This window comes from Notothenia rossii (assembly GCF_949606895.1).
Source record: "Notothenia rossii genome assembly, chromosome: 8".
Classification (NCBI taxonomy): Eukaryota; Metazoa; Chordata; class Actinopteri; order Perciformes; family Nototheniidae; genus Notothenia; species Notothenia rossii.
Genome location: NC_136906.1, coordinates 34,190,112 through 34,212,149, shown reverse-complemented (window position 1 = coordinate 34,212,149; position 22,038 = coordinate 34,190,112). Strand labels below are relative to the sequence as shown.

Sequence of the window (22,038 nt, the reverse complement as noted above, 5' to 3'; positions counted from 1 at the left end):
CCCTTGGTCTCTTCCCAGCTGGACGTGCCTGGAACACCTCCCTAGGGAGGCGCCCAGGTGGCATCCTAACTAGGTGCCCGAACCACCTCAACTGGCTCCTTTCGACGCGAAGGAGGAGCGGTTCAACTCCGAGTCCCTCCCGGATGACCGAACTTCTCACCTTATCCCTAAGGGAGACACCAGCCACCCTGCGGAGAAAACCCATCTCGGCCGCTTGTACCCGCGATCTCGTTCTTTCGGTCATGACTTGATGATCCAATTGTATTTTATTTTTCTAGAGAATTGTATTTCACTTTTGTGATCTCTGTCAATCTCAAGATTTAACAACTTTTGTTCTACTTTGTTACAGTGTGTGATCTGAGACCAGTGAGATCCGCAGGCATTCAAGTTGACTTGACCTACAGAAGTCATCCCAGCCAAATAATCAGTATGTATAGCTACAACTGCAAGTCATGCAGTTTCTCAACCTCTGTCTTATATTCTTTCACCACACATGTAAAAGTACACAGGAATGAGGCTAATCATTGCTTTTCATGTGGTATACCTGAGTGCCCTTGCACTCTTAAGAACTTTAAGTCTTTCAAGTCTCATATGTATCGCCAACATCGCAAGGCAAAAATTGTGCCAATTGAAGATAGACCTCAACCCCAGAATGTTATGTTTTCATGCCAGGTTGATGCTTGTAACTTTCAGAGCACCCTTTTTTCAAGTCTGTGTGCACACTTGAAATGGCATATTATGGATGGTAACTGCACCAAATCTTTCTGTGTTAAGTCAACCTTTTCTTCTCATTTAAGTCGAAACCATAAATGTTCACACCATGAAACTATAAGTCATGATGCACCTAACAGCCAGCAAAATGAGCAGTGTATATTGTCTGATGAAATGTTCCCTGAAGCTATGCCTGATGTGCAAGATGCAGAGCAGGATACTGTGCCTGACCAAAGCCAGTTTTTGAACAATTTGGCTCTTTTCTATCTTAAAATGCAAGCCAAAATGTTACTTCCTGCTAGTACTATTCAGACAATCATAGAGGAATTTCAGGAGGTGCACAACTCTGGCATGAAGTTAGCACTTTCAAAGGTTCATGAGAAGCTTACTATGTTGAACCTGCAGGACAATGAAATCAGTCAGATACTAGATGATGTGTCAAAGGAAGATATCTTATATCCCAAAACCTTTGGTGATGAAGTCGGTGGAGTCGTCATGGGTAATGGTTATGAGGGCCTTCTGACTCAGATCAAAGCAAGAGTGAACCATGTCAACAGGGACAATACACTCGCTAAAATTCGAAGAATGAAGATGCTCCCCAGTCCAAAAAAAGCTGCAGTCGAGTGGACAGTTATGGATGCATCAACTGGCAACCTGACAACCTGCCTGAAGGAGAGACGGTAGATTCTTTTGAAGTCAAGAGGCAGATGTTGGTCACACTTTACAGAAAGAAAGGACCAAGAGGAGCAGAGAGGGCGATGGTGGACAACATCATGCAGATGACGTACCTACAGCAGCGCAAACTCATCAACTCCAGTCCTCCTCATAGAATCAGTGATGTTGTGCAAGAGTAGCCCTTTCTTCTCCAGAAAAGATGGCTGTGTTCTCACTTTGAAAAGCTGGCAGGGATCGATATTCTCTCAAGACTGACTGAGGCATTGCAGAGTAAAGGCAGGCGAGTCATCAACTACTTCCAGCATCAGAGGTTGAAGTGGAAAGGCGAGATCCAGTCTCTGCTGACTGAAATGGAGACCTCACAAGATCAAGATGTGATGGCAACTTCAGCTGTCCTGCTTTTTATGGCCTTCTTCAAAGAGTCAACAGAGTCCCTGTTCATGCTGGCCGATGTAAGTAGTTTTCTTTCACAAACAGACTTAGTTATTTGCCAAAAGTGTAGTTATTCTGCCTTTTTAACTAACACAAGGTGATACCAGATCTCTGTGGATTTCAGAGTGTGGGATGGATTCAATATCAGAAAACATGAGTACGAGGAATGTGGGTTCACTTATGGATGGATTGAAGATCTGGACCCATACATGCCATCCATAAATAAACCCACATGTCCTCACTATTATATTGTGTTAGTACTGTAGTTTCTTCAAATCTAATTATCTTTTTTGGTGCTTCTTCTTTCGTGTTGTTTGTTAGGTCACAGCAATCCAGGCAGACGTAGAAGCACAGTCGCTACCAGACACACCCAGGCTCATAATGCTCGGTAACATACACATGCTCTATCAAACTCTTACCCCCACCCTCTTTCTTAGTTTTGTCTTGATTGATTGTATGATATGCTTATGTATGGACACACACACACACACACACACACACACACACACACACACACACACACACACACACACACACACACACACCCCCCCCCCCACACACACACACACACACACACACACAAAGCTACCCTGACATAAGCACTGTTAAAGTGTCTATTTTTTGTCGTCCATCTACTTACACACTTGATTCTCTGTTCCCTTGTTTTTGTATATGACGTTTCTAGGCATTATACTGATATAACACTGAATGTATACGAACACCAATATGAAAATGCCATGCAGTGACGTTAATTTTGCTATTGCAGAGTTGTTCAGATGAAAATATTTTAGGTAATTGAGTAACAATTTGTTGTTTCTTTTTCAGGACATTCAATCCTGACAGCATTCAGGTGGATGCTGTCTATTGAGGGAAGTGTGGTCATGACGCTGGACAGCAGTGACAACTTCACAGATGCCTTGGCTGTGCTCTTTGCAAGCTTCTATGTGTTCAATATGGAGTGCCAGGAGGCTGCTGCTTGTACACTGGAGCTTGTTCAGAGGCAAGTGAATGCCTTTCCATATTACACTTATGTATTATAATTAAAGTCAAAAGCAATATGAGGACTGATGTGAGTATATTGTATTTTTTTTTTATTGTGTTCTTTATAAAGTATATAGTATTTCTTAATTGGTATGATATTGGTAACAGGTTTCTGGTCAGGATCAACCCAGAGGATGGGACCAAATGCTCTGCAAGAGAGGGAGTGAGCAAGAAGACCAAGAAGGTGGTGCAGAGGAAGGTGACGGCCATCAATCCTCAGGTCAACAGTTTAATTCGTTCCTTGTTGGAGTTCGAATGGAAGACGTCAAACTGAGGGCTGCACATACGGAATGCATGCCCCCCCCTCCCGTACTTAGTAGTCAATAACATAGGAAACATGGCCAAATTTACTCCATTTATACTCGTTATCAGAGTACCCGTTGTAACGTTTCGTCTCTCTGTCTGTCTGTGTCCCTTTTTATGTTCTTATGGAGATCTCTATATGTCTACCCATGTCCCCTTTATGCCCATATAATGGTTTCAGAGCTGTCATGCCAAAGCTTTGAGAAGCTATTACTGTTGTTATTGTTGTTATTGTAGAAAATGCTTTGTTAAGAGGATCCCCCTCGTCTTTGACAATAATTCTGTCAATCCTCTCGGTTCTGGTAAAAAGTAGCATAACATATTGGCAGTGTACTTGACTCTTGGTGAAATATTGCCAAATAATCGCTCATGTGTTTATCCAATGCAGTTGGTATACTACTTTGTAGGGAAGCAAGAGAAAATATTCTCTCCCCTTCTAGCTGATTTGAAGGATATAGAAAAGTTGGGATTTGCAACTGAGGATGGTACCAGTCTGAAAGGAGCATTGATAGCCATATCAGGGGACAATCTTGGTTCACATTGTATCGGAGGATTCACTGAGAATTTTAGCAGAAGGAACTACTTCTGCCGTTACTGCTTGATAGACAGGGACATGTTTAGAAAACAACCTGAATGTTGAGCAAGTCAGTGATAAGCAACCTCAAGCTATAACTGTTGTTATTGTTGTTATTGTATTGTTGAATACAAGTTTTGAGAAATAATGTTAATGTAAAAAAAAAATGCTGCTGCAGTGTTTTGAAGATGTTTACTGAAATATATTTTATGCAAAAAGTTGCACTGAAGATTGCTGTTCTGTGTACTCCCTGGGCATTAAGAAAAATGTTAATTCATTTTATTTTTGGATATTTTTGAAGCAATCCTCCTGTTCTAAATGCTAAATGTTCAAGAACATATATTAACTGTGACTGTGTTGAAAACAGTGTTAACTATTTTAATGTGAGTTTGGAATAAAATAAATTCTTTATAAAGAACCTTTTGATTTGAATTCAATGTTATTCTGAAGTGCAGTAGTTAAAAATAATCAATACAGTAGTATAGTAATATTGCAGTACAATATAATAAAATACAGTAATGGGCAACATTACAACAAAAAATAAAATTACAGTAAAATACTGTTTTGTAGTACTACAGTAGAAATGGGCTACATTACAACAAAAATTTAAATTACAGTAAAATACTGTTTTGTAGTACTACAGTAGAAATGGGCTACATTACAACAACAAATAAAATTACAGTAAAATACTGTTTTGTAGTAATACAGTAGTGTCCTATATGCTGTAAAATGGATTACAGTAGTTTATTGTAATTAGGAAATACAGTACATTACTGGCCACTGAGCTGCCAGTAATGTACTGTAAATATACAACGCAAAGGCTTAGAGTGTACATTAAACCATGAATATACAAGCTCAAAAAGCAAGAATCCTGCAGGTACATTCACTTTCAATAATCAAAACCATTTGAAGTGATATACGTACGGAAGTGAGACTTTAGATTTGCCAAAGTGCAGACCAACAGGTGGGTTTTCATTCTGAACGGATATAGGATCTCTGCTGTCCTGATATAAATGAGGAGCTCTAATTCTTATCTGGATTTTGGAGACAGGATAGCAAACAGTTTGAGCTTTACTGCAGAATGAAGACCCAGTTGGTTTCACATTTTCATCTACTGAAGGAGGACGATTCTCTGTGCACTTCTCAGATTAACACTTGGATGTACCTGCAGATGACATCACAGAGGTTAAACCCAATCCTTGTCCAGTATGCAGCTTTCACAGGAATGATGAATGCTATGTAAAGTCCCGGTCATGAACCCTGAGAAAGCACTCAGTAAGGACATCTTTAACATTTTAAAGTGTCCAACGGTAAAAAGTTAAAAGGTATTTAAAAGGTACTTGAACAGATTGTGAAATCAGACAAATTATCATTCAGAGCTTGGTATTTTCCAACCTGATCTCACCAGAATGCGTGACTCCACGAACAAACTTTGCTTCATTTACGTGTCTGCACCACGCAAATGTAAAGTGAATGAGGCTCCTTTGTCATGGTGCACACATGCATTTCTACAACGTCCTGTGAGCTTTTTATTCTATAAAACGTTTTTAAAGTCTACTTTATAGCTTGTAGTGACTCACGGGAGGCTTCTTTTATTTAATTTGTATTCAGAATAATTTGTATTTTTCGTCAGAATGTATTATGGCAACCCTGTCTCCTAAAAATTACGTTCCCTCAGAACTAAACTGCATTCTCAATTACAGAAAAATCAGCAGGACTAAAGTGTCTATATTAGTCCACACTGTTTTGAGTTAAAAGTAAACTACACTTTTGAAAGTGTTAAAAAGTTTACACTAGGACAGAGTTCCAGCAACTCTCTCTATAGTTACAATGTAACTCCGGTCAACACCGGTCAGTGTTACATTTACGCAACACTAGCTTGCAGAGTCAAAAGTTAACACCACAAGTGTATTTTTTTAACACTAAATAGAGTTAAAGTCATATTAACACTATTAAGGATATACAATGTAACTCAATATTTAACTCTTTAGAGTTGATTTAGAGTTGATTCATAAGCTCTGTAGGGTGTCAATTTATAATTTCACCTACACACAATGCAACATTATTAATACAAATGATATAAAAGAAAGACACAAGCCAAGTTTCAAAGTTTGCAGTTAACATAACTGTATTTTGTGTAAAAACAACACATACAACATAGGCTTACATTAACATTCCACAGTACATCCATTCAGTCCTTAACCAACACACTCTCACTCCATAAACGTCCAGGAGCGACGCTTGGTCAGGGTCCCGTGGCGTGCAGTTGTGACGCTCCTAGGCTCCTTCAGCTTCATAAAGGGACGCAAATAGCTTTCAACTGATTGCAATGTATTCCCATCTGCGGCGGGATTTGACGCTCATGGAAGCACGGCATTCGTTTGTGTCGGCTGCCATTAAAGGCAATGTGAGCGTCCATTCCCATTGGATAACGGAGAATTGTACACCCGGAAGTAAGTATTCCCCTTACTGTCGATTGATTTTACAGTGATATCTGCACTACTCATCGACTAAAAAACACCAGATCATCCTTGTTAATTACACAACATTGATTGGTTTAAATGGTGTGCAATGCTTTTGTATTTTTCCCCTTCGATTCGGAGAAACAAATATTTTTTCGGAGTAAAGGATGGCACTACCCAAAATCCCCAGCTATCGTTTAGGACTACACCATTTGCTCTGTTTGACAAGCCCCGTGATTAGTTCTCAAGCTCTGTGATTGGTTGACCTCCAACTGCATACCATTCATTCCAATGGCTGGCGTCTATGTCACGTGATCTTCAAATTTCTCCCTGCAGAAAAAAAAAAACATGGCTGAACTTCGTTTTATTCTCGGTGGAAATGCCTATTTTAAAGTTAGTTTGGCCATTAAAATGCGTTTTGATGTCATTTGATGCGCACACAGCAGCAAGCTCAGACAGTGGTGACAGTTTAATTTTGAACGTGTCTGAGAGCTCATATGAGTCTGAATGATCGGTTTATTTTGTATCTGTTAGAAGTTTAGGAATTAGGTGCGTCAATATGGGCGATCATTTGGACATGTAGCCAGTGGTGGACTGGGACTAAAAATCATCCCGGGACTCTCGACTGGCCCACTTCGGTACCACAAGTAAATTGTCAACGGGGGGAGTGGGGGATGTGCTAGTGACTTATCCGACCGGCCCACTTCGGTACCGGCACATCGGGATTCGTCCCGATGGCCAGTCCGCCACTGCACCCAGCCCAGCCCACGTAAACTGTCAACGGGGGGAGCCTCGCTGCGGGGAAACGGTGGACCTAGTGTCCCGATCGGAGTGGGAATAATAATAATAATCCGTGCATTTTATCCATTAATTTCCCCAACATTGTGGTAAAAAAAACACACGTTTAATCCATGTTGGTGTACTACAACTACAAAAAGCATCGGTTTGTTTTCTCATCAGGAAATGCAGACCGGCTCAAACAAAAGATTTTTAAATCATCATCCTCACGATCATTTAATGTATCATATGTTCGCCGAATTGACATGAAAGCACTAATAACCGAGGCCATTCTCATCGGCACCCCACACCAAGTTAAATCATCCCCCATAACAAGCATCACCTTCTCCGACCAGGACCTTCCCCTCTCATCAGTTGTCACCAACCTGGGCGTCAAAATGGACCCCTGCCTCAACTATGAGTCCCACATCAAACACCTCTGCAAAACATCCTTCTTCCACCTTAGAAATATAGCTAAACTCCGCCCCACCCTCACTCTTCCTGACGCCGAAAAGTTGGTCCACGCCTTTGTCTCCTCCAGGTTGGACTACTGTAATGCACTTCTCGTCGGGATCAAAAGCTCCAATACGTACAGAACAGCGCTGCTAGGATCCTGACGAGAGTGCGCAAATACGAGCACATCACCCCCATTCTCAAATCACTGCACTGGCTTCCCATCTCCTCCCGGACAGAATTCAAAATCACCCTGTTAACACACCAGTGTATCCACGGAAATGCCCCCCCCCCCCCTACCTCAAGGAATTGATTGAACCACAAATCGCCACCCGCAGCCTCCGCTCGGGAAATACTAACAAGCTGAAGGAATATGGCGTTATATTTGTGCCTCTATCCTGAGCACGCAATAAAACATGTTGAGCATAGAAAATGTGATTGAGCGCGCACTTGAACATTTTTGAGCACAGAGAAATATATTTTCTCTCATAAAACTCCTGCTCCGTGCGCAAACAGACCGCTGCACGCGCTCTCTCTCCCTCGCTCGCTTGACCTCTCCACCCTGTGCGCGCTCTGCTTTGCCTGCGCTCGCTCAAGTTGTCACAGCGTTACAAATGTGCCACAAAACCAACCAATCGGAGAACTCGAGAAGATCAATTCTGATTGGCTGGTCGTCTCCAATCATATCTTCTATCTGAGATGAGAGAGGGATTTTCGGTTGCCATCAGGCTGTTGACGTTCTTATTACACATCCATCGTTGACATTTACAGGACATGACAGACTCGAATGAAGAGAATAGCACGCCACAGTGTCAGGTGAGTTATACATTTCTAGTTTTCTGATATCACGTTATTGTTTGCAATGCCTGAGTTTGCTAGCCGGCAACATAGCTACAGGGGTAGTTTAAGCAAACAGCTAACAAACCGTAGCCTACATTTACATGAACCCTTCTGAGGTATTGATTACTTGCTGTAAGCATTAGAGGTGGCAGAATGACAAAACATGTTTCTCTCTCTATCACAATTTGGGGTTGACCAGAACCTGGACCAACTTCTGTTTCCTGTTCTACAATGGGCATAGCAGAGCTTGCGTTAATTTTCAGATTAGGCTAGGGCCGGATAAAGTTAGCAACACACGTTAACCATGAACAGCCTATTAATCCGTTCTCTTAATGTTATTCTGTCCAACGTTGTGGAATTAGAGAGAAAGGGCTTCTTAACGTGCTTTTATCCGGGGTGGAAGGAGTTACATATTAGTTCAAACATTGGGGCGTGTGATTGTAGTGGGTGGAGGTGGTGAAATGAGGATATACATTTTGGAGTTCAAGCTAGCATAATATAGTTAACGTTACACAATAATAAGGAAGAGAGCTATTTTTGTGATACATTGCTATTGATATGGATTTAGAGTGCACATTTGAGACTTCCAAACAGTAAACAAAAACGTAACTTATGGGTGAGTGTTTTTATCAGTCATATTATGTCCTTGTGATTCTGTTGATTATTACCTGTCTGTATTATGTTGCAGCTCAGCTGATGTTGGGTTGATGGCAAAAGGAGAGGGACTTAAGTGAGAGTGAAAAGTGGTAAGTTTCAAATAGGCCAGCCAGTTCCCATCCTATAGGTTGTTCGATGGATCTAACCCTTTCTCCTGTCTTTGTCTCCCTCTTTCAGCACAAGAACCCCAAGGGGATTCAATGGAGCCTGAAGACCTGCAATGAGACCCTCACCCTGCACCTGAGTCTCAACTCCCAGAGTTTTGCAAGCCTCTCCCTGTTCCTTATTTTCATTAAACAGACGTTAAGCTTCCCAATGGTGTGGTCTTCGTGTGAAAAATATGATTACCTCATGTTGTTGCTGTTGTTGTCTTTTGTGATGGTTAAATTGCTCCTGCTGACTTGAGCCGGCCATTCTTTCCTCCTCTCTGTGTCAGTGGGGAAGCCGTACATTCATACTCCTTTCTCTGAGCGCTTGGAGCATCCCCAGGCAGCACAGCAAACCATAGGGGAGACTATATGCCAGGACAACACGGAGGAAAAGGCACAGACAAACTGCATGACATGCTATTCAATGATTATTGAATTCCATCCATATTTACAATGGATGTTCCTAAAACAACACATTTAACATCTTCATGCTGTTGCTGCTGCTGCTAGTCCTTTGACTCATTGTGCTGTCAGTTGACAATCATTGATAGGCACCTGTCGGTCTCCTGTCCTTTCTGAAAGTCATAAAGATTACATTAGTCATTTAGATTACTTATGTCCTCAATTACAAGGGGATTACTGAAACTACCATGAATTAAAGAAATGGTAGAAATGATTCTAATCAGAATTTTGAAACCTTCCTTCCCATCCCCTCCTAAATATATCAATAAGGATGTGATGTTCTTGACTACCATACAAGTTTAAGAAGATAATATTTGTTTTAAATAATTCAAAGCAATAAACAACAGTAACAGGCTCTGTAACCAAGGCAACGTTAGCCTAACATGTATGTTAACAGGTAAGATAGCTGTTCACACTATCTATATATTTTCTACTTTTTGTAATGCTATTTTATTTCTATTTAAGATGTTTACATTTTTGATTGTTTAATTCTATTCTTTTAACTGTCTAATGTACAATGCCTTGTCTTTTGCTGCTGCAGCGTAAACATTTCCACAATTGGTATCAATAAAGTACTTCTTATTTTGTCTTAATCCTCAAATATTAGCACATTTTACTTAAAAAAAAAAAAAAACACATTGATGTAACTACATACACATATCGATATGTTCTGTACATATTGCAAATCAAAACCTTTATTGACCACTAACTACCAAAAATTGCATTTCTATCCTGTTATTAATGCATTCAAATCGTGATTCAAATGGCCCGCCACAACTCCGGGAACTTTCTGAGTCTCCATGAACCACATGACGATCAAGCCTTTTGGACTTCCGCTGTCGCAACTCTTCTCTCTACATGGTGCTGGACTGGACCAACCAATCAGAATTGACCTTCCCGAGTTCTCCGATTGATTGGTTTTGTGGCACATTTGTAACGCTGTGACAACTTGAGCGAGCGCAGGCAAAGCTGAGCGCATACAGGGTGGAGAGGTCGAGCGAGGGAGAGAGAGCGCGTGCAGCGGTCTGCTTGCGCACGGAGCAGGAGTTTTTTGAGAGAAAATATATTCTCTGCTCAAAAATGTTCAAGTGTGCGCTCAATCGCATTTTCTATGTTCAACATGTTTTTATTACGTGCTCAGGATAGAGGCACAAATATAACGCCATAAAGGAACGGCACACCAACCTCCGCACTATGGGAGATCGAGCTTTCTGTGCAGCTGCCCCCCGGCTGTGGAACTCACTCCCAGACCATGTCAGAGCTCCTCAACCTGTGAATACTTTTAAGAGAGCACTAAAAACCTACCATTTTAACAAAGCATTTGGTTAGCTTTTTAAGCCGGTTTTAATAACCCTGCCTCTCCTTTTTAAAACGTGTTTTTAAACTTGTTTTTTAACCTGTTTATACATTTTGACTCTTGCAAATGGTTTTCTTTATCTTTTTTTGTATTATGTACTGTAGTACTTTGAGGTTTGTTTCAAATGTAAAGTGCAATACAAATAAAACGTATTATTATTATTATTATTCATAAATGTAGTTTCATCCACTTGAGTTTAAAACTACAAAAATAATCGATTTGTTTTTATATCACAGCCTACGGGAGGAAATTCAGCAGCTCTCACTATCGATTTTTAATCCTAATTTAATCATCATCTTCACCACGATCATTTATGTTTATGTTCGCCGAATTGACATGAAAGCACTGACAAATATGAATATACTGTAGTCAACTTCATTAAAACGTTATTAACGTGCCCAAACTCAGTAATTCACCATTTATACGCATGACAACACACTTTGTCCGTGGTTGGCTCTCTCGCCGCACAGTGAAGCGTTCCCACATTGACGTCACTTCCGTCTTCCCCCAAAACTTCAAAATGAGTCGAAGGGATTTCCCCGCGAGGTTCGAAATTATTGATATTTATCGGAACGGTATCGCACCTTCTTTTTTAAACTGACTGTTCGAGATGACTAGTAGCCCAATATTTCATTGCACAACAGTTGTTGGGAGGCTGTCACAGGCTCTTTAAGGAGTCGTGGTGGAGTCACGCATTCTGTTGAGATCAGGTTGGTATTTTCATAGGATTTGTCTAGAAGGGGTTTTGCAATTTTTATTTTCCACAAATAAAGCCATAAGTACAAATGATAACCCTTTTATAAAGGGATTGTTTTTCTATTATCAGATTTGATCTATGAACACCTTTGTCAACATCCCACAATTTGAGGTTTTATTTGATAATGTTAAGTTTAATTATACAACAATAACATGAAACCAGTAAAGGTATTAAAGACAATCAAATACATTCATTTATACGTTTATTCCACTCATGGCAATTATTATAAAACAAAACATGAACACTTCAAGCAGTTTTTCCCATGATGAAACAAGAGCAGGGAGAAGAAAGTTTTATTTAACCTGCCCGTTTTTCAAATTCAGTCACAGCTGCTCATAAATACTTAGAGCCATATAAAAAACTAAATGACAATCGAAAGTCAACACAACTATCTACCATCAGCGAAGCAGGCTACCTGACATGTTCATACAGTGTAATTATTCTTTCTTCATACATTTTCTCAAACCAAAATATGTTCATACTGCCCTTTAAAATCATTTGGTAAAGGAGGAGGCATGTGGCGCAGTGGCCTATAGTGCATTGCTGTTCGGATCAGGGGAGCACAGGTTCAAACCCCGCTGCAGTCAGCATGTCGTAGTGTCCGACACTTCACCCCAAATTGCTCCTGTGGGGATTGTCCACAGTATCGAATATAAGTCGCTTTGGATAAAAGCATAATAAGTAACATGTAAAGAATTCCCATTTAACACATTTGTGTTAAAAGTATGTGCAAACTGGCACTTAAAGTTACATTTCCTTCTATGCTGCTCATCCTCTGAAGTTAAAACTAATTTGTGTTGTATATTTTCTGGAAGTATTCTGTTTTTTGCTGTATGCATAACTAAATAAGTCTTAATCAGTTAAATCTTTGGATTTTAACAGCCATGACTCAATAAACAGTGAATTTGTGGGTTCTCATGCAGGGGTGTGCAATATGCTTTGAATTTGATTGTATTGGGGTTTCACTGTTAACCAAAACGAGACAGTTACATATTCACAACATCACATTTGTATTTTGAATGGGGCAGAGATGGAGTGAGTCCTGGACTCTGACTCGAGTCGGACTCGAGTGCCGATTTTCGGGACTTGCGACTCGACTCGGACTTACGACTCGACTCGGACTCGCTCACTGATTTACGCGGACTAGACTCTGACTCGTGAATTCTCGCGCACGATGACTCTGACTCGTTAATGTTTCACCCACAATGACTCGTTCTTGACTTGTACATTGATGCTCCGACTTGGACTCGGACTCGAGCAAGTTTTGTCTCGAGTCAGATGTAGGCCTACTCTGTCCTGGCGAGTGCCAGGCCAACTTGGGGCCCCAAGCAAAATTGTGAGATGAGGCCTGTCCGCCCCCCAACCGACAGGAGTGAAACAATTTTTTTTGGAAAAGAAGTACATTGCAAATATAATTCCTTTTTATTATTATTATCAACACAGTTACTTTTTTATACAGTGAGGTAAATGGTAAATGTGCATGTACTGTATGTCGTTCAGTATGCGTTTACAGGTGAATACGTTTGCATTTCCTGCCAAATACTAGCCTCAAAAAGATTAAAATATAATTCATGCAAATAAACTACTTCTACTACTAATAACCAAAATCATAATCATAATCAATTCAATAATATTATTTTATTATAATATAGTTGTAATTATAGTCAAGACAAAACATGCTTATGACATGCTCAAAAACTGATATTTCTTAAATTTGTATTCAAATGTAGTTCCCTCTGTCAGCAATGTATCAACAACTACACACACAATTCTATCAATTTTTCTCTGTGTTGTGGTTGACATGATGATGACTGTTAGGAGTTAAGGGGAGAGGCTGAGTATCACCATGAAATGTGCAAATTGACATAAAAATGAATAAAAGGGGGAAAATGCTCCATGTTTTTTAGGCTGTAAACTTTAACTGTTATGTAAGCAACTAGAGAGACAGTTTATTACTCTTCCTCCTGTATATATATATATATATTGCGCGGAGAACTGCGCTGAGAACTGTGCACAAGCCGAGCTCATAAGCCGAGGCCCCCTGTGCGAGGCCCCCTGCGCAATATGAAGCCCCATGCAGCCTGCATGATCGGCCTATAGGGAGGGACGGCCCTGCGTGTGCACCTGCGAGGCGAGTTCACTTACTGGGCCCCCGCTATTCCGGTCTAAAGATGTCCAGAGACACACCCCGCCTCCTGCTGTGTGCTTTCACACATTCTGCTTCCGCATTGGAAAAGAGCAGCGCAAAATGCTCGTTACGTGGAAAAAAGATAGACCAGACCAGACCAGGCTGTTAGCGCTTTACTTTTTTCTGTGAGTGTTTAGCATCCACTAAGCTAAGTTACCATCCGTTCTGTAGGGGGGCACAGGCAGATGATCAATGCCACAGCCTCTGAGGGCCCCATCAATTCACACACACTTATACACACTCACACTGTATATTGAGTTGTCAGGTAAGCCTTGGAGGATAGCCTACACACCAAACACAAATTCCTCAGTGTGTGTGTGATGCACTCACTCTCTCTGATAGGTCAATAAAGAGCCATTCCCCAGGATTTACTGGTCTAAAGGTACAAACTCAGACAATTGTCAGTCAATCCAACTGGACCAAATAGCAGCCAGCGGACTGCTGAGTGCTAAGGTCAATGCTAACAAGCAGCCATGTTTATCAAGCTGACGACTGACATAGCTGAAACGGTCCAATCAGGAAACTGCTTGGCAGGTATAAAAGTGACCCATAAAACATTTGGAAAAATATTGTATTTTCTTATGGTTGCAAAAAAAAACATTAGAAAAAAAAGGAGAATTGGGTCCTGAAATAGCTTATAGACATTGGGACATAAAGACAAGTATGGCACAATATAACTGTTTGAATTGGAGAAGAACGTTGAAAATGGTGAGTGTTTGTGACATGACATGTAATTAGGCAATTTAATATGACTGCATTCATTGGCTTCAAATAAGCCAAACATTTAAATTGTTATTAAAGTATTTTTTTATTTCAGTCTAGGTACAGGGGAAACCGGTGGGTTTTCTGTCTGTCCTGATATAAATGGAGAACAAGTGGAAAGGGGAAAATATAAGACACTAATTATTGGTAATCAAGCTAAATCATCCAATATGATTGTAAAGGAAAAGAGATACTGGGCTGAATGAAATAGATGGGGGTCAGGATTATTCAAGGCATTCCATCATAATCAACACCTTCAACACCTTCAAGTTTCTCAAACTTCTCATGTCCAAATAAATCAACCAAATTGCTATGGTTCGCCAAACCATTTTTGCAGATGTTTATCAGGTCTGCACCAGCAGAAAATATACAACATTTGGTCAAAGCGTCTTTGGAACTTCTTTGAATGCTCACATTGAAGGCCATTTGCAACATGAGTTTGATCCTTGAGTAGTTCCACCATGAGGCCCATTGTAAGTAAATAACTTTTATATCTTGAGATTGCATTACAATACTCACTGTCCACCATCAGCTGTGTTTAGCTAAGGATAAATAAGGCTAATATTTTATTAACTATCATACTTGGGTTACTACAGTCTGGAGGACAATGTTATCATGTTCACAATAGCAATGATGTTCCAACAAAGCAAGACATTTATACATTTTATATGAAAAAATCAAATGCATACATAAAGTGAAACCGTACAAACAAACCGTAGTTACAATATAAGTAATCTGTGGATTTATAAAATACTCTGAGCACAAACCCCTGTAGCTAATGTTGAATCTGGGCATTTAGAGCAACATAATGGTAATGAAAACAGGTACATAACTCCTGCTATAGCTATCCTCAGGAACAGCACATGACAGAAGAAGACCTTTAGCTTGCAATGCTAACTTACAATATTAATATTAATGCAACTCCTTTGGACAGTGCCCATCTATGGGTATGTGCGGTCCACCCAATGGCAGCAATAGCGTTTTTAACATTCAGAACTTAAAATGCCATTTAAATATAATCTTACATTCTGTAGAAATAGCTTTATGTCATCATGGGCTGCAGTGCTGGCCATAACAAAGATATATCACCAGCATATTCTTCATATTAGACATTAAAGGAACATTGATATTGATCGATATTCTATCTGTCCAGTGGCTTCATCTACTGAACACCTAAAAACATACAAACTGTGGGTTTGTGTGAGAGTGATCATCGAATAACGCAACACAGTAAAATGTAGCTACACAATGTACATTAGAAAATTGAGTGTGGCCAGTTAGAAACGTTTTGACAATCTCTAATCGCACACATTGAAACGTGACATATGCAAGCTTGTTTTTGTTTCTGTTTGAAATGTAAAAGTGTCCATATTAGTGTGGCAATATGCTACGCTTCGTCTTCTGCTTTCATTTGCACTATGAGGTAGTATCACCATACAGGCGCTAACTGACCAGCAGAGAAAATCCAGACGTCAATTCACTTTTTACTGGCCCTAATGTTTTCAAGCATTGTATCATTAACACTTACGGCTTTATACAATGTTGTGTGATTCCCTTGAAAAGCCTTCTGTGACTCATGCTGAGGAACTGATGGGAAATAATTAGACTCATGCAGAAATGGGCACGGTTCACATTATATATATTCAGCAGACCAGACGCCTCCACAAAACTACGATGATGTGGCACAGACAGTTCGGACAAGATGGAGATCAGGGGCTTCATTTAGTCTAATACAGCATAAACTATTATTCATGTTCAATACCAGCTTGGGTTGTTCAATGCTTTAAGCTCAGCTGTAACACCTAACTCCTTCTGAGTCTGCTGGGGGGTCCCTGGTTGTGCGAAGAAGTTGTAAAGCCTGTCAAGGGTGGTACAAAAATATCATTGCTGTGCTCACAGGTACCCACCTAAACCAAGGTTCCATGTGTGGGCCATGCAATAGATGAAAACATCAAATGGAGGCTGCAGCCACATGTTTTATCTCCATTAACATGGCCTGATATGACGGTTGCTCTAACTCTGTGCTACAATGGGCCAACTTTACAGGCCACACTGCTCCAGAAGCTGTTTTAGAACAATCCACAATTCCGACAAATTAATCTTTTATATCCAGCATCTCTGTGACACGTATGACTCGCTTCTGCTTAAAAAAAAGTTCTTTGTCCAAAATAATGGAAAACGTCCGACTTGTCTCATTAAAATCAGCTAAACGTTTTTTTTCATCCCTGTACACCATTAGTTGCAAAGTCTGAATCCTAATGTCTATTACTGCACTGTGACAAACTGCATTTTAAACAGAATACAACATCTTTCTCTTTGCTGTGTTCTCACTTTATGAACCTACAAATATTGGGTTATTGTCTACCTGCAGTCCTCAGGCACAACCTCTACAAAGAGCCTTTGTCGCCTTTGCCAGGTGACAGAGGCTCACCGGGCTCCAGAGAGCTGGGGATAAGAGCAGGCGGGAAGGTGATACATCTGCAAAGCACCTGGACATAGACACATCACAGAGTAGGGTAAAGCATCTGAGGCTGGGCAGTCTAAAAAAGGTTGCTAGTGGCTAAACATGGAAGATACTGTGAAACAGTCGGTGCCCATTTCTGACTGCGAGTGTGAGTGCAAACGTATAAGTGCTATTGTACGTCACATGGGTTCTCCCCTTGCAGCTTTTTTCGGACTGCTTGCAGCAGCTATGTTTAGTCAACAGAAAATATCACTCCCAGGCAGGGGCGGATCTAGACAAATATTCATGGGGTGGCAAGAGGGTGGCAGGAGAATTTCAGGGGTGGCATCCCCTGGCAGAAGTATATGCTGATTTAATTGCAGTCATATCAATCAATGTTAACTTGGAAAGCCAAAATATTGATATTTTAACTCAATAACATTAGGTGACATTATTGTGGCACATCAGTAAAGCCTTAAATATAAATATATAAGGTGGCACACGTAATTTAATGGATTTTAACTGAATGAGTTGGTTTAACTCTTAGACCAGCAGGGGTACCAAATATGCAGACTGCTGCAATAAGTACATTAATTAACTGTCTCATCGATGTGTGTCTGTATGAATATGATAATATTAACAATCATATTATTCCTATCAGCTGTCAATCACTGTTATGATTCACATATTCAGTGTTATTATTAAATAAACTATATTTTTTGGAGGAGTTAATGATGCATGTTCCTCAAGATGCTTGCTCACCCTCCTTCAAATTTGAAAGACCAGTAATTACTATCATAATTCAAAAGAATCAAAGGAACAGTTCAGCGCCCCACAACTTCATTGCAAACAGTTACAACCTTGACTTTACATCAGAAAGAACAAACATTAAAGAAATGAATAACTGCATCAGTTAGGGTTAAAAAAAAAACGTGTATTCAGCTAAAACATACACATCGCTGCAGTTATTACCCAGTGGAATGCCCGTACCTACTGGCCTAGTTAAACAAAGTGGTTACTTTTTTTTGGCTGGGCAGTGAAGTTTTACACACCGTCTTATTTGACTTTCTCAGGACTTGAAACTGTTTTTTGGGGGAAGACCCCCACAAAGAAAAAACAGATATTTACACATGTAAGGTCATCTTCTTAAACAGTTTATTATTCTCATCGACTCATCCGTGAGCAGAGCATGAAGTTGGCATGTCTATAACAGCTGAATGTGGCGATTACCATCTTGATCAGCAACAAAACGCCACACAAACTTATTAAGATTGCAATTTACTGCGCGAGTTGGCAGACTTTATTTTGCTTACTTTAACATCATTGTTCATGGTGGGGCTAAGCCATTTATTGGTATGGCTGTAGCCTGCAGCCATACCCGGACCGCAAATACCTCATTCCTTCTGTCTACTTGTATCCGAAATGCTTCTCGTTTTGCGCTGTCCTCCCGTTCAAATGAAATCGCCGCCAATCAGATTTCCAAGCTCGCGCCAGTGGGGGGGAGGGGTTACAAGGCTCGCGTCTTGTGCTACATTCACTTGCACTCGGACATTAGAGATTTTCTCTCATAAATGTCCGATGAGCCACAACTTTTCTTTAAAAACAAAGCTGCCAAATGGGGTGGCAGCTGGGGTGGCAAGGCATTTTTCTGAGGTGGCAGCTGCCACCCCGTGCCACCCCGTAGAACCGCCACTGCTCCCAGGACTCCCCTCTGTTTCTGGTGGGGAAAGCAGTCAGGTATAACCACAGACAAAACACTGCCCAAGCTCCAGTAAACATGCCCACCATCAATAATGAGTAAAGAATACTCAAGAGAAAATACCTTAGATCTGGTTCTTACCGCATCCAAAACAAAAGATTCACGCTCACAATTTCTGTGATATGAGAAAAGCCTTCTTCCAATAGTTGAGTAGGCAGCCCTTCACTGTGGCCCTGGACACATAGACAGTGCTGAAATAATTCACATTAACACCAAGTGCTAGCAGCAGGTGGTATAATGGTTGTTTGGTTTTTGTCCTATGCAAAGTTTTGTGTTTGCTACATATAAATGCAGGTTTTCCTAAGATATGTCATTGTTTTGAGTTCAGTGCTCAACATATTGGATTGATCACACTGCACAATGTTGGGGGTTGTAATTATAATCTTTCTTTATTGTTTGATTTGCTGATAATTCTCGTCATTAATAAATTGATCATTTGGTGTTTAAAATGTCAAAAATTGCTTGTCCAACACCCTTTAATATTCGAAGGATAATAAGAACATCAAATGAGCATGGAACTTACAAATCTGAGAAGATAGAACAAAGTGACAATGGGACGTTCTGCTATCAGTTAATCAGTGATTCAATTTATTGACTATTTCATCCATTGGCAGTAAGGGCCATATCAAGGTACCTCAAACAAAATGGCAATACGTCCTGCAGTAGTTAGACACTAGTGCTGTAACAACAGATTTTCTGTCAGCAACAGCGATCAGGGCTAAAGCTAGTTAGCCCTGCAGGTCCCCACACTCACCACTGGATGTCAGCTCCAACAAAACTCGACATACACTGAAAGACTGACTTTAATTTAACGTTTTATGTCAACAGATTTCACATTATTGTATTAGGTTAGTTGAAAGCAAGAATAGGCCTACTATGTTTAAATAAAAAATATAATGTTGTACTTAAAGGTGGGGTACACTGTAAAAAAAGATTGTCATTTTACAGGAAATAACTCTACATTTGTAGCCTATAGTAATTATCATGTTTTTTTAAATAACTTGCAAAATCCTGTAAAATGACAGATATTAAAGAGCCTGTGACAGCCTCCCAACAACTGTTGTGCAATGAAATATTGGGCTACTAGTCATCTCGAACCGTCAGTTTAAAAAAGAAGGTGTGATACCGTTCCGATAGCCTAAATATCAATAATTTCGAACATCGCGGGGAAATTCCTTGGATTTATTTTGAAGTTTTGGGGGAAGCCGGAAGTGACGTCAATGCGGGAACGCTTCACTGTGCGGCGAGAGAGCCAAACACGGACAAAGTGTGTTGTCATGCGTGGAAATTGTGAATTACTGAGTTTAGGCACGTTAATAACGTTTTAATGAAGTTGACTACAGTATATTCATATTTGTCAGTGCCTTCATGTCAATTCGGCGAACATAAACATAAATGATCGTGGTGAAGATGATGATTAAATTAGGATTACAAATCGGTAGTGAGAGCTGCTGAATCTCCTCCCGTCGGATGTGATATAAAAACAAATCGATTATTTTTGTAGTTGTAAACTCAAGTGGATGAAACTACATTTATTAGTGCTTTCATGTCAATTCGGCGAACATGATGCATTGAATGATCGTGAGGATGATGATTTAAAAATCGTTTGTTTGAGCCGGTCTGCATTTCCTGATGAGAAAACAAACCGATGCTTTTTGTAGTTGTAGTACACCAACATGGATTAAACATGTGTTTTTTTTTACCACAATGTTGGGGAAATTAATGGATAAAATGCACGGATTATTATTATTATTCCCACTCCGATCGGGACACTAGGTCCACCGTTTCCCCGCAGCGAGGCTCCCCCCGTTGACAGTTTACGTGGGCTGGGCTGGGTGCAGTGGCGGACTGGCCATCGGGACGAATCCCGATGTGCCGGTACCGAAGTGGGCCGGTCGGATAAGTCACTAGCACATCCCCCACTCCCCCTGTTGACAATTTACTAGTGGTACCGAAGTGGGCCAGTCGAGAGTCCCGGGATGATTTTTAGTCCCAGTCCACCACTGGCTACATGTCCGAATGATCGCCCATATTGACGCACCTAATTCCTAAACTTCTAACAGATACAAAATAAACCGATCATTCAGACTCATATGAGCTCTCAGACACGTTCAAAATTAAACTGTCACCACTGTCTGAGCTTGCTGCTGTGTGCGCATCAAATGACATCAAAACGCATTTTAATGGCCAAACTAACTTTAAAATAGGCATTTTCCACCGAGAATAAAACGAAGTTCAGCCATGTTTTTTTTTTACATGATGATGCTGGGATCCTGAACGGTGCAGCTGGAGCGCTGTGCCCGCAATGACGTCACACATAATTTGGTGGGACTTGAAGAATCCCCGAGAAGATCCAGAGAATGGTCAACATTGAAGGGGAGATTAATGGTTATCAAAGTACAAATATCCAAAATCAGTTCAGTAACGGTTTTCAAGGGGACAATATTTACTCAAATTGATGGGTTTGGATGATGGGGGAAACTCGTGTCACAGGCTCTTTAACTATAAATTAACAACCCAAAACATTATTTTAAGTATTTTGACAATAACAACAAATAACGTTTATTTCATCTTTTTTTTAAGTAAATTTACTATATAATATTTACAGTATTTTTGCACTTTCAGAAAATACATGCAGATGTACGTCAAATAAAAAGTATTATCTGTAATTAAATATGTAACTCGTAATATAAAAGTGTATTAATATTATAAGACTTTAAGATATTTCTTTGTAATTTTAAGATAAACATAAAACTGTAAAAAAAAAAAGGGTCACATTAAAAAAAACGTAAAATGTAAGTAAAACATTTTTACATAAATCATTTTCTTAATATTCGATTGAATCCACCACAAACACAAAATATCCAATGTTGAAACAAAAGTAAATAAATATGTTTTCATTAAATTCCTAACTTACTATATTGTAAACATCTACAGTTGACAATATCATTAAAAAAAAAAATCATAGAAAGTGGAGAAATCTCTGCAGGGAGGACCAAGGTTTAAAACACACACTGTTATTTACTCAACAATAAGTCACAGTTATCCTTGTTTTATTTATGTGTTCTGTTGCTGTGTTTAAATAGACTTCTCTGTTTCATTTATTCTACTCTGTATAATTGTTCTGTAGTTATTGTAGCTAAAACGGCGATTTCTGAGAGATTTTAAAATCTCAGATCTGCTCAACTCCAGGCGTAACTCAGGTCTCAGTGAGTCACGCCCCTCAAGTGTGCATT

The 22,038-nt window shown here is 40.0% G+C and overlaps 1 protein-coding gene and 1 long non-coding RNA gene across 2 annotated transcripts in view; both read left to right on the top strand.

Annotated features, from left to right (window-relative positions):
* hoxb3a (homeobox B3a) overlaps positions 1–4,123 on the top strand; it is a 44,605-nt gene extending 40,482 nt beyond the window's left edge. Inside the window, exons 4-6 of the transcript XR_013801863.1 lie at positions 350–2,206; positions 2,644–2,818; positions 2,968–4,123. The gene's annotated coding sequence lies outside the window, so the exon portion shown is untranslated. The remainder of the gene's footprint in view (positions 1–349; positions 2,207–2,643; positions 2,819–2,967) is intronic.
* A 3,894-nt stretch (positions 4,124–8,017) lies between these two features.
* LOC307017250 lies at positions 8,018–9,245 on the top strand. The gene is made up of 3 exons (XR_013802087.1): positions 8,018–8,244; positions 8,957–9,014; positions 9,103–9,245. It is a non-coding gene; the product is annotated as an uncharacterized lncRNA (long non-coding RNA).
* Positions 9,246–22,038: the final 12,793 nt, after the last annotated feature.